This window comes from Ambystoma mexicanum, chromosome 12 (assembly GCF_040938575.1).
Source record: "Ambystoma mexicanum isolate Mex_15411 chromosome 12, UKY_AmexF1_1, whole genome shotgun sequence".
NCBI classification, from domain to species: domain Eukaryota; kingdom Metazoa; phylum Chordata; class Amphibia; order Caudata; family Ambystomatidae; genus Ambystoma; species Ambystoma mexicanum.
Genome location: NC_090936.1, coordinates 556,727,455 through 556,740,550, shown reverse-complemented (window position 1 = coordinate 556,740,550; position 13,096 = coordinate 556,727,455). Strand labels below are relative to the sequence as shown.

Genomic DNA, 13,096 nt, shown 5'->3' with positions numbered 1-13,096 from the left:
AAACCATGAGTGAGGCTTTTTGGAATAGCTTATAATACGAACTGAATCACCTCTAGGGGCACCTCATTTTAACAAGCAAGGCATAGTGAAAAAGAAAAATGCTCAGGATCACACACTTTGGTTAAGTGGTAAAGCCATAATTTCAGACTAGCCTGAAATTTAGATACTTCACATCTTCTGAGCTCAAGTTTGTACAAATATATGTTGAATTTTAGCTTTGAATACCTAAAATAATGCTCAATTATATACAGATTACTTTAAAAATGCACAAGTCACATGATAAAAAAACCTGACAATGTATTCATCATTGTAGAAACATGTTGATGAAAAGATTAATGGCGGCATTTGGTTTTGAATTATAAACTGCATAGAGCAGAATTCTCCTGTTTGCACTTTTTTGCAAAATGGGCCATTCATTAATTTTAATTGTTTCCACCAAGTACAGTAGTAGAGTAAAACACAGGCGAAAATCGCATTTGCTCTTTACTTTACCACTACGTGTCTGGAAAAGTGTAAATCACTTCCACAATTAACGATTGTGGGAGCCATCCACAATGGATTCCTTTTGACTCTGTCCACTTTTGGCTGGTGTAAAAGTCATGCAGATCCCATAGGAATCCATTGGTTTTCTGCCAACATAAAAATATATGCTGGTGCAATACCAATCAGATTTGGCAGGGGGACCTTGTTAAGTTTGATCTGCTCTCCAACTTCGCCTATCAAATCATACAAAATCCTACAGCTTATAAAAAGTGGAGCTAAATGCATTTAGTGCCACTTCTTCCACTCTGCTTGACCTGGAAAATAATCCCCTATGACTGTAGCTTTATTTTCCCCATCCTGAATGGAAGCCTATAAGCTCCAGCATAGCAATTAATGAGAACTTACAAAAAGTCTGATACAGCCACAAAGTGAAATGAAATGCATGACAAGGTTATTGTTTCTCACAGCTTGTTCTGTATCCCCTTAATTACTAATCACCCAAACAGCTTCTTAAAACCCTATATAATGTTTTTTGTTTAATGTGCCACAGCAATGGTCCCTGCCTTTTTACCTTTTTTCATCTTTAATTTATTTCTAAAGCGCTAGGACAGTGGCCCCGAAGGTATATGAGCGCTGACATACAATAAAAACATAGAGCTCAGAGAGGCCTCAGGAGAAACCTGAGGGAAACTAGTGGAGGCCAAGGATCAATGTACTTGAAAAGAAAGGTGTTCAGGACACGTTTGAACCTGGGAAGACTGGCACACAGCCTCAAATCAGGCAGAAGAGTATTCCACAAGTGAGGAATTGCGGCTGGGAAGCACCATTTTGCACCTGTACCAGCTTGGCCTTTGGGGTGAAAAGCAACCCAGTGTTATTGGATCTTAGATTACGCCTGTTAGATAGCCACTTCAAATGTGCTGCCATATAAGAAGGGCTTAGTCCATACATGCAAGCATGTGCAATGCAAAGGGTACAAAACTTAATTCTCTTTCTAATGGGGAGCCAATGTAATGCTCTGTGTGCTGTTGAAATATGATCTGACACACGCATACCAATAACGACCCTTACTGCGTTGTTCTGCACAACTTGCAGACAATTGAATTCTCCTTTGCCTACCCCAAGTAGACTGCTGGCACAGAAGTCCGGGCGGCTCCCAATGATCGCCCTGGATAGGGTGGCACAACTGGAGGGCTCAAGGAATGGTCTGGTTTGTGCCAAAAGTGTAATGTAGTATGTTGAATTAGACACTAGGCCACTGATATGTGACCTCATTGAGAACTACTGGTCAATAGTGATCCCCAAGGTTTATACTTTTTTCAAAGTGGGGAGCAGACTCTCTACAATTTGAAAGAATCAATAGGACTGATCAAGCTGGCGCCACTTGGGGCCAGTGCCCAGGATAATATTCTCAGTTTTTGAGTTATTCAGGGCTAGGCCATTATGCAGCATCAGCTGGATTTGGCTGTATGTGGCATTAATGACCTCAGTGTCTTTGGAGTGGTCATCTGATAAAGGGAAAAGGCACAGTATCATCAGCATATCATAGCACTTCCTGTTGTAAATAATCTGCTTCTGAGGCACGTTAAAAAGAAACAATCTCAATGGTAGGACCTGTTCAGCCATGCTATTTGCATTTAAGGAGAGAGGGTAGAACAGGGGGTGGGGGTCATTGGCATTTTAACCTTGTCCAGATGTTAAATTCACCTCTGATGGCACTCTTTAGAAAATATTGAAATACTGCTTTTTAGTTATAAAAGATGTGCACCTTTTATACTTTGCCCGCAATATTATAGAAAACGCTCTTCTTTTATGTTATTTTACGGGTGTTCATGTTTCATTTCCGGCACTGCATAAACACCTATCACCCAGGATTTACATCATGCTTTCCAAACAAATCCCACAACAAGCATTACATATCCTGTTTGCATGAAAATTCTGTAAAGTTACTCAAACAGAATGAGGTTATCAATTCAGTACCTATCAGTTTGAATCAAAAAACGTTCTGGCAGAATAGACTAGGCTTCCAAACAAAGATACATTCTATTTAAGTCGCAGCCCCACTGGTAAGTATGCATGAGAAAATCTGAAACTGGTCAATACTTGCCAACCTAGCCTTATCATTTTCAGGTAGGGCCTTGTTGGACCAGCACAGTGAGGTGCAGCTTGATTCCCTAGGCATAGCAAGCAAGACACCCACATCTGGGCATATACACATTCACTTAGGGAGACAAACGGAAGCCAACATTCATTGGCAAAGCCAACAGCTTGGGATTTTGATTAGGCATGGATAGGCATTTGCCAGGCACTGCCATAAGGGTACCACATGCGGGTACCAAATGGCCATAAATGGCAACAGCTGGAAAACTGGGCATATGATTGCATTGCCTGGCAAATGTCGGCTAATACCTATGCACGAGCAAAAACTGATGGAATGTGATTGCTTGTTTAAGACAGGACTTTAGTGCACTGTCACTGAGGCATTGACAAATATATTGAAAATCAACTGGCTGACGACACGCATTAAGAGAACCAGGAGTTCATTTACAGAGGCAATTAAGTAATTAAACACTCAAAAGAATGCTTAGATATAACACTGGCAGGCCCTATACAGCAACACATTTGATGTTAGTTTGTGATAGAGCTTGCTCAAAGAGTTCTAGAAAGGTTGGGTTTTGGTGATGAGGCATTAACATAGCCATGGCTAGTCATTAGGTAGGTAAATGACCAGACACCCCCATAGGGTGTGCGTGTCTCCTCACATTTTATTGCAATCCTATCTGTGTTTCACAGCATGTGTTCTGGTTGCACCTAACAGGTAAAAAGTCTCTGATTCAATTAGAACCACTGCCATTGCTCTGGCCAGCCTTCCACACCATTGTTTGCATATCAGACTTGGCCCTGTCACTAATATCAGAAGCCTGTCGCAAACTGCTAGACCACAGGGCCTAAAAATGCATGTGGTTACTTGTGTTCCAGTGCAGATGGAACACAGCCTAGCAATTGATATTGAACTGCACATTTTGGTGGCAGCACCAAAAGTAATTTGCTAATGGCTTGTCCCCTTCTGTAATGGCACATACATACTACAGAATTATGGCATGGAATGTTGCGCAGAGAAACGGTAGTGGTAATGTTTAATTCAAAGCCTTGCATCTATCACTTTTTGATTTTACTACACTCTTCCCCTCCAGAATTAAATGTGTGTTACTACCAATCTTATCTTTTCACTTGTACTCAAGTAGTTAATGCAGCTGAATATATACTTTGAATTTAATTTGTAAGAGCCACCAGTCAGTTGACGCACCTTCTGCAGAAATCTGTGTTCAAGCAACTTTAACTGTCATTTATATTGTTTGATATAATTAACCATTTTATTAAGCATGATGTGAAAAACCACTATGTTCCCACAAAAAATAAACACACTTTAAATTACAGAAACCAAAATTGTGATTTTAGGTTTGAGAAAATAGTTGTATGCAGCCTGCTTGAATATGTGTGCTACCTCACTTAGAGTTATGAATGACCCTCCATCTCCCGGGTCATTCGTACTTTCATAGCTGTGGGGCATAAATCATTGTCTAGGGCAAGAAAACAAATCCTGGCTGGGCCTCCTGCAGTTCAGCCTCTCAGGATGATGTCTCTGAGGTTGCTGATTAATGTTTAGAGTGACATCCACCCTCCACTACCTTGGTTACTAATGGTGTATTACACCACTGACATGACCTCCTTTGTAGGGGGGGGCAGGGGCTGGCTCTGGGGGGGCCTGGCCCCCCTGACCCTCCAGCTGGAGCCGGGCCTGTTTCCGTAATGGCTAGCAAGTCACGCTTACCCTCTGTAATTAGGTCGGGAATGTCGGTGGAATGTGCGACAAGCGATCTTGCATTGAGAAGGGCCCCTTTGAGGGGCGGGTCTCGGTAGATGCCTTGACAAGGGTAGATTTGTCAGTGTTATTAGCACGCGACTTACACTTGTGGTTGTAGTTCTGCAGGATATTTGTGTCCCATGTAGATAGTGGCGGAGACAATTTAATTTTAAGGTTAGTTTTAAGGTTAATAGTTGGGAGCCATCTTCTTAGTGGTTCGTATAATTTAGGTAGTCTAGCACAGAGACGCACATTTATCTTAGTAGTGTCACATGCTGAAGAGGCATAGGGTGCTGTAGTGCGAAACCCTGTTATGTGATGTGCATTCAGCCATCACCCAAAACAGAATTTCTGGTAAGGAAGCAACAAATTGTGTACTATTGCTAATCTATAATCCACCCTTCTTTTTAACTGGCCACACGGAGGCCAATAACCTGTTCCCCTTCTTTGAAAATGCCCTTCTGCCAATAATTCCTAAATAGTCTCTATAATTAGCTTAACATTTTTTGATGCACACTGCATGATTGTAACTATACCATTCTTTGTACTCTCTGAATCTACTTTGCATTTTGCCCATACTGGGGGGGGGGGGGGTACTCTTCCTGCCATACACCCACATCGGTGGCATTATAACTCTTTATTCTCCTTCACACTCAGTTTTGCTCGACACATCGGGACCACTGCCAACATTCCTTAGTCTATTCACTGCTAAACTGTATGCTAGCAACATTTAAAAGGAGCCCTTCCACTCTCATCACAGCAGCTCCCATGATATCCTCTTCACCTAAGCATACACAATTAGGTTCCCTCAAATTCAAATGACCACATTTGATTATACATGTTGTCCATGGGATGGGGAATAGGGTCCTCTCCTAAATCTTGCATTTCCATATTTTGTAATCTTTCACTTCAGAGAATTCCACTATTGTCAGAGACATCAAAGTTTCACAATCCACTGATGTGTTCATTTCACAATGAATCCCACCAGTACTGAAGGCACACCATACAGTGCCTGCACTTGCTTGTTCTAGTCCTAAAATGTGCTTTTCCCCATTAGTGCTGCAAGCACTATTGCTTCTTCTTGGTCCAGAGCTCTTCTTGCCCCATCACTTATTCTTGTTCTTGTGATCTACTTGCTATTGGAGTTGGTAATGGCTCTTGTGGTCTCTGTGATGATTCCAGCACTGCCCAAGTTTTTTTCCACATATTCTGTAACGTTCTTGTAGCCCCCGTTTTCTGGCTCCAGTCTGGTCTGTGGATCACGCCTTCCCTGCCCTAGACCTCAGACAGACCCCTTGGGAACCACCACCCACAGCCCCACCCACCAGGCTTGCTGGAAAGGGAGGGGTGCTGCAACAGTAAATTAAAATTGCTGTTAAACAGGCGATTTCCACACCCTGGGTCCTTACCTTACGCCTTCATTAGACATAGGTGCTAAGGTGGATTTTTTAGGGATCCCACTGGGGACCCCTCTGTATTTTAAACACACTAAAATCTTTTTATAAATACATATTCATATCCCCTAACTTAATTATTCCTTCTAAAGTTCCCCTGGCATGAGTTTGTTCTAAAAAAAAAAGGGATCTGCTCCGTCAGCCCACCCTTCCTTGGAGGGGGTCACAGGGAGATCCATAGCATGAGACTGTCGAAGCAGACCCCATGCTTAATGCTAGGTACCACCCAATGATGCAAGGGGCCAGAAAAGCCCTCTGTGGGTGGTACCACTCCTTAGAGCTGCCACTTCCATCACTTACCTCACACCAGGGTACATCCCCTCTAATTCTAAACTCCTACACCCAAAATAACAATCCCTACATAATGTTTCCCCTCCCAACATTTCCTCTGCATAACTTCTAACCTCCATAACTTTTACTGTACACTTAAATATATACATAGATATACACACTCACAAACAATGACATACAGCATGTAATACTTGTCTAGTAGGGTGACTGCTGCTATCTACCATCCCTTCCACAGTATTTTATAGGGCTTTCCAGGCGATTGGGCATAGGGTCTGGCCCTTGATGATGGTAGGGCTTTTCCCCCAGTTCTTTCCTTTAGGGGTGGTGCTGTCCTCCAAGTGGGGCGACCCAGTCTCACCACACGCATCTCACTCACTACAGATATCTCTGGGAGGCTCCTGCGCGGGTGGGGGTTGCCAGATCTAAAGCACTAACCTGACTTTCAGGAATCATGTGGTGTACACAAATTTGCGGGAAGAAAAAGATCCCTAAAGGTGGTGACATAAACAGGGACACCCTGCTTCCTGTTCCGCCAAGGTATAAGTCTCAACAAACCTCTGCACTGTAACTTTGAGATCGGGAAGCTGCAAATTCTTCTAGGGAAAAGAGACAGGAGAATTAAGTAACATAGGTCTCTGGATAAACTCCACTCTGTTCCCTTGGCTTTCCCCTTAATGAGGTACCTAAAAGGGATTGGCAATCCTTCTTGTAGGAAGACACAAGCACTCTGTTAACTCACAGGACCCTGTACATTGCAAAATTGCTGAATGTCAATCATCCAAAGAAAAATGGGTGCAGAAACGGTTGCGCTCAAGACCGTAAACAAAAATAGAATAGACGAAAAACAAAAGCCTAATTACCTAGATTGATCCTGAGTCCATGCCATCACGGTGCGGAGCTCTGGGTCCATGAGGTTCCTTTTGTAAGACGTGTGGTCTTAGCAGATGCATCCTGTTATCTGAGGATGTTTGCATCCCAACATCATTCTGTACGTCATGGTAGTGCTTGCCATCTTGGATTGGACACATCCCTGGCTGACGACGGCAGTCCCATTGATGGCGGCCCCGTTGAGGGAGTGGAATCGGGACCTCAGGGTATAGATCGCCTTGTCCAGGAAGGTTGCCATAGGTGCCCCAGCAACAGGCGACTTGGATGACTTGATCCCCTGATGTCAGGTAGGCATTTCCTGACAGTATACCGCCCCCCTCAAAACCCATCACAGAGTTGTGAGGCCTTACCACACCACCACCTGCTTTTCTTGGAAATATGGAGTGAAACCACTCAACAGGTTTAGGGGCAAATACCTGCTTGGCGGAAACCCAGGTTCGATCTTCTGGCCCATAACCCACTGAGTCATTCAGATACTGTATCGCATTTCTCCATCGTCGAGAGTCTACAAACTTATTGGATTTGTGTTTGTATTGAGGACCTACCGCTCATGGTTGTAACAGATGTCTGTCGCCATATGTTTGTTGAATGTCTCACAGGTTTCAGGCAAGATACGTGGAACACTGGATGCCGCTTGTAGTTCTTCAGAAGAGACAACCTTATTGCTTCCAGATTGATTACCTGATCAATGGGAAAAGGGCCTATAAATGTAGGTTTCCACTTCTTAGCACAGGAAGAAATCTGTTTTTTTTGTAGACAATCAAACCTTATCAGTTCTTTGCTATAAGGGAGCTTCTTGTCGCTTCTTGTCTACATGTTTCTTAGTTTGATATTGAGCATTATTGAGATGTATGAACGCCATTTGGAAACTTTGATCTAAGAGACGTATTCGGTCGAATGCTGTATGGATATTAGAATCACAAGTCTTGTACAATGGAACAGAGGTAGGATGGCACTCGTAAGATAAATTAAATGGTGTGTCTCGTAAGGAAGCATGATGTGAATCGTTATAAGTGAAATCCACCAGTGGCAGCAGAATGACCCAATCCTCATTCCTTTCAGTAGCACAGCAGTGGACCATTGGCCAATTACCTGATTCACCCTCTCCATTTGTCCATCACTTGGGGGGTGGCAGGCTGATGAAAATTTTAGTTCTATTTTCAACAATCTTCTGGTTTCTCTCCAAAACTGCAAGACTAAATGTGAACCTGTTGCATAAAATGACGTGCAAGTACAGTGGTCGACGGTACTTTAGGGAGAACAATTAAATGTGCCATCTTGGTAAAAGAATCCGCTATGGCCGCAAAAGAAGTCTGACATTGCACCACCGAGAGATCCGCAATGAAATCCATGGAACAGACCTTTCAGGGGCCGAATTGGGATAGGCAAAGGTTGAAGTAGTCCCATAATTTTTTTGCAATGGACTTTGGACCTGGCTCATATTCCACATCCTCTGACATAATCTTTTACATGTTCTTTCCTGGTTTTCCACCAGGCATACCTCTCTATTTTCTTCAGGGGTTTTCTTAATTCCAAAATGTCCTGCCACCCAGGATCATGACAACATTGGAGTATGCGTGCCTGTGACTCCTTAGTCGGTAGCCATATCCTTCATCCATGAAATAAAAAGCCCTGATGTTTATGATGAATTGGGTTTCTTTAAGGAAGGCTTTCCTCATGGCAACGGTGTAGCTGATTTTGCGGTCTTCCTTACACCATTCAGGATCGGTTTGGAGAGTCAAGAGAATCTGATTTGGAGCCATGAAGGAGATTCCTATTACAGGCTCAGAAGGAGGAGGGTCTCGGCCTGATATGGCATCAGCTTTTGTATTATGAGCGCTGGGCTTGTAGGTTACTTGAAAGTTAAAACTAGAAAAGAAATTAATCCAACGATTCTGCCATTGGTTGATCGCTCTGGCAATACACAGATATTACAGATATTTATGATCTTCAATGACAAGAATAGGGTGGCTGGCTCCTTCTAGGTGATGCCGCCAGATTAAAAAAGGCTTCCTTAATAGTTCTTTATCAAATATACTATGGTCCTGCTTAGCTGAGTTAGGTTTCTGGGACTGTTATGCCACCAGATGATTCAGGGTAGAATGGGGATCATTCTGTGAAAGGGCAACTCTTATGGCATAGTCAGATGCATCAACATTAACAATAATTGATAGTTCTGGATCAGGTCATTTTAACACTGGGGGTGTGGTAAACATCAACTTCAGTCTGTCAAATGCCTCATGTATCTTGGAATCCCAAATATAACTTTTTCCTTTCCTAAGGAAGCACGCCAAAGGTAGTAAGATCTGAGAATATCCTGGAATAAATCGACAATAAAGATTTGAGTATCCCAAGAATTGTCAGAGTTCTTTAATTGTCTGAGGTACAGGCCCATCCAGGACGGCATCAATCTTCTGAAGGTCCATTTCCAATTTGTTAGGAGAAATAATATAGCCCAGTGGAAAACACATTTGGTTGCCTTGGCGTAAAGATAGTTGATCCCAAGTCTAGGTAACACATGGTGTATATATTCGGCCAAAGAAGAGGAAAAAAACAGGAAGACAACCCAAATAGATGACAATGAAGATGTCTAAGATATCTTGCAAGATGTCATTCAAGAAAAACTGGAATGTTGTCAGGGCATGGTATAGGCTGAGGGGTATTACGAGATATTCGTAATGGCCGAAGCCATTTTCCATAAATCTCCAGTAGCAATTTTTACCAGGTTGTAAGCTCCTTTCAGATCAAGTTTGGTATACATGGTATTGTGAAGTGCTTGGTCATGAATAACTTGAAACAGTGTTAAAGGGAATCACTTTTTCCTTGTTGTTATTATACGGCATCCTCCTCCATTCAGTGCGTGTTCGTTCTCCCTTCCTCTCACCCATCTTTGGTCTAACTGGACTACTGAAGTTACATAGTCTTTTAGAGTGGTAGCCAGTTTATAGCTTGACTGAGAGCATCTTCAAGGTCGTCTGTAAGACCCCAACAGAATAAGGCCAATTGAACATCATCAGATTACATTGTTTGTTAGACTAAATTCTGAAACTGAGTGATATAGGTCAGTAGATCCATACTACCTTGATAAAGATCGATAAACTCGTTTCTGATTGACTGGGCTGAGTATTGTTTTTTATACATGGCCTGGAAAGCTTCATAGAACTCTTCAAAGTTGGAAAGTATAGGGTCACTATTATCAGTAAAAGGAGTTACTCAAGATGAGGCGATCTAATCCATGTTAAGCAGTAAAAAGGGTATTTTAGCATGGTCTGATGCATACAATTGTAGTAGATTAAGAAAATGTATCCTATTCAGAGCTTAACAGAGGAAAATGTATTTTTGACGTAAGTGGTAACTTCCCCCCCCTAATTTGTGCATGGAAGAGGTAATTCCTTACCAAAGAACACAATTGAGATCAGGAATAAAAAAGGTAACAGCAAACAGTGAACAACCTGGGACTGCGAGAGTGTGTGTTGCCAAAGAAAAAGGCAGTTTATTAAATAGACAAGACTTCTAGAGTAGAAAACTATAAAGCCAATTTTAATGCATAAATATAAAAAAATTGTTAGAACCGTGAATACACAACACACATAATACATTCATTATGAATGACAACATTTAAGTGCAGCTATTAATCAAAATTGCTTTTGACAAACCAATATAAACATTCTATAGTGGTGACAACTGTCTATCTAGCTTAGAACTAGTTTTTCAAATTGGAAAGGTCTGGTAGTTATTGTCAGATCACTTGGATAATTGTCTCAGTTGTAGTATCAAAATGTTCTACAACAGTTATTGTAATAATCCAATGATTTATACTCTGCATGTTTCAGTTCATAAAACCCACTGATTGGTGAACCTTCTTCAGGAGCTGATTAAAATGGGTCACACTTTATCCAAGGGTCCAATTGACAGAACCCTTTGCTAGTTTCCAAATTAGAACCTAATGTTGAATAGGCATTGTGTTGGTCCACTGCTGGTTAACTAGACAAAAGACAAAGGGGTAGCTATTAGTGCTACTAGTCTTAGAAAAAGCAGGAGGTGGGAGCATAACCTCTCCCTTCAAAATGAGGAAGCGAAAAATGAATATTATGATTACCTCATGTTTTTTGTGATGAAGATATCCCTCTTTGAATACAGGTAGGCGTCCAACTCCTAAAAGTGGATGTGTATCTGAAAACATGCTCAAAAGTCATGTTTAAGAACTCTGTGTGGAATCCTTAAATTATCTTGCACTAGAATATGCCATCTTTAAAATTGGCCAGAAAAGCTGTTGATATATTTACCTCGATACGATCTGTAGTTAATGTCAGTAGGGACAACCATCCCTTCAAACAGTAGATCGATATGCTCTACAAAAGGAAATTAATCTGCATTTAGTGAATGTGAAATAGATAGTAGTTTAGTGCTCACATACCACTACTAAACTATTGCTCGCTTTCAATAAGAAATGTCTATCTTCTCAAGGCTATGCCACTTGTATCTTAGCAGTAAATGTGATTTGACCCAGAATGTTTCCAAGTAGGTCAATGCTGTTTTTTTACCAAGGAACTAGAAAAAATATAATAAATCTAAGACCAAGTTCTTCGTCCTAAACAACAATATATCTCTACAGCTCAGTGTCAGGCAAAAGTCTTACCTGCCAGTTGGAAACCTGTGGCCCACCATGCGGTCAAAACGGGTTCACTGATAATGTGTAGGAGGGGCTACTGCTATTAGACTTGTGTGCTTCGTCTGTAAAGACAAGCAATGTCCGACTACTCAACAAGGACTGACATGGTCCCTCAAACTCGTGAGTATACAGTATTCGATATATAGTAATTCACCCACATGGGGTAGAAACGTACCTTGCATCTCTCGCAACCATTCCTTGCAGTGCCGTGTTCTTTGTTGTCGGGAACTGCCTAGCATTGCTAGGCAACCCCTCTTTGTAGAGTACACCATCTTAGCATGTAAAATGTGGCGGCCATCATCAGGTGAACTGTGGAATTGTGACTAACCTTACTACTCTGGAATTTTGAAGTGTGCGGGTAATTGCGCACCAGTATTAGGGGGGTTATCAGTGGGCAGCAACGCTTCAGGTCTATTCTAACCCCTTGGTTTCTATAGATGCCTGGTATTGCCAATTGTGAATAGATATAGAAAATCCCCTTTTGACCCCCATAACTTGGTCTGCACTAGTGACTTTTAAAATCGAGGTGGTGGTCTGAATCTACTCATATAACTAACACACATTTCTTGATTTTATGCCATTCAATAGCCTCATTTAGACCCATAGTATACATTTTAGTCAAAGTTATGAGTTCTTGTTCTCGATTCAGAAGTTTATCTTCTTTGATTTTGAGAGTCGGACCTTTGATAGTTTGCAGCACTGCCCATTTAAAATCTTAAAAGCCATGGTTCTTGCCTACAAAATGTTTGACTATGGGGGCCTTGTCTATTTTGTTCTTCAAACAACTCCTATGTTCAAAAATTATTTTTCTACGATTAGTCTTGCCTATGTATTTAAGTCCACAGGGACAGGTGATTAGATAAATCACGTGGTCTGTTTACAGTTGGAAAAATTGTTCTGTTTCCAAGGCCTTGTCAACTCAATAGGCCTCATCACGAGTTGGGCGATAATGCCAGCGGTATTAGCCCTATTAGCCCTACCGCTAAACCCTATTAGCGCCGGATCATGGGTTTGGCGGGACGGTTAGTGCCCATTCCCCATTGGGCCTATTCGTGAATTTCCCATTCCCCATTGGGCCCAATGGGGAATTTTCATAGTAGTACTGCCGGCGGATTTCCCAATGTCTAAGGAATCTGATTTAGAGGTTAATTTGCATATCCCAGAGTGACCACAGGGATGATGTTCCATTATAGGGTTTGGACCCCAATAGGAGAGAATAGCAGTTGCTTTAGGATTGTTTGCTCTCAATTTGCTCTTACTGACACAATTGCCTATAGATATGTTTTTTTCATATGCAAAAAAGGGAAGTTTCTGAGAGGGTTTTGCTATTTTTAAACACTTTCCACTGTTTCTTCATAGTGTTTCGGATCTTCAGACTTTGATTAGTGAAAGTAGAGACACACACCAGACGATTGTCTATTGTCTTCTTGGGTTTCGTTTCTA

At 41.8% G+C, this 13,096-nt stretch overlaps 1 protein-coding gene across 1 annotated transcript in view; it reads left to right on the top strand.

Annotated features, from left to right (window-relative positions):
* LPXN (leupaxin) overlaps positions 1 to 13,096 on the top strand; it is a 526,193-nt gene that overhangs the window by 123,229 nt on the left and 389,868 nt on the right. The gene's annotated exons all lie outside the window — the stretch shown is intronic.